At 63.7% G+C, this 273-nt stretch overlaps 1 protein-coding gene across 1 annotated transcript in view; it reads left to right on the forward strand.

The window, feature by feature from the left end:
* Positions 1-273, forward strand: part of LOC119417405 (interleukin-1 receptor-associated kinase 1) — a 40,362-nt gene that overhangs the window by 37,493 nt on the left and 2,596 nt on the right. The window lies entirely within an intron of this gene.

Genomic DNA, 273 nt, shown 5'->3' on the forward strand with positions numbered 1-273 from the left:
CCCCATCACGTTCCCCCGTCACGTGGCCCTGTCATGGGCCCCTGTCACGTGCTTCCTGTCACGTGTCCCCGCCATTACGTTCCCCTGTCACGTGCCCCCCGTCACGGTACCCCATCACTTGCCTCCCGTTGTGTACCCCCCCGCCGTCACGTTTACCTGTCACGTTCCCCCCGCCGTCAGGTTCCCCTGTCATGTGCCCCCACCATCAGGTTCCCTCGTCACGTGTCCCCTTCACATGCCCCCACCATCATGTTCTCCCGTCACTTTACCTGG

Source organism: Nematolebias whitei, chromosome 11 (genome assembly GCF_014905685.2).
Source record: "Nematolebias whitei isolate Nwh7 chromosome 11, NemWhi1, whole genome shotgun sequence".
NCBI lineage: Eukaryota > Metazoa > Chordata > Actinopteri > Cyprinodontiformes > Rivulidae > Nematolebias > Nematolebias whitei.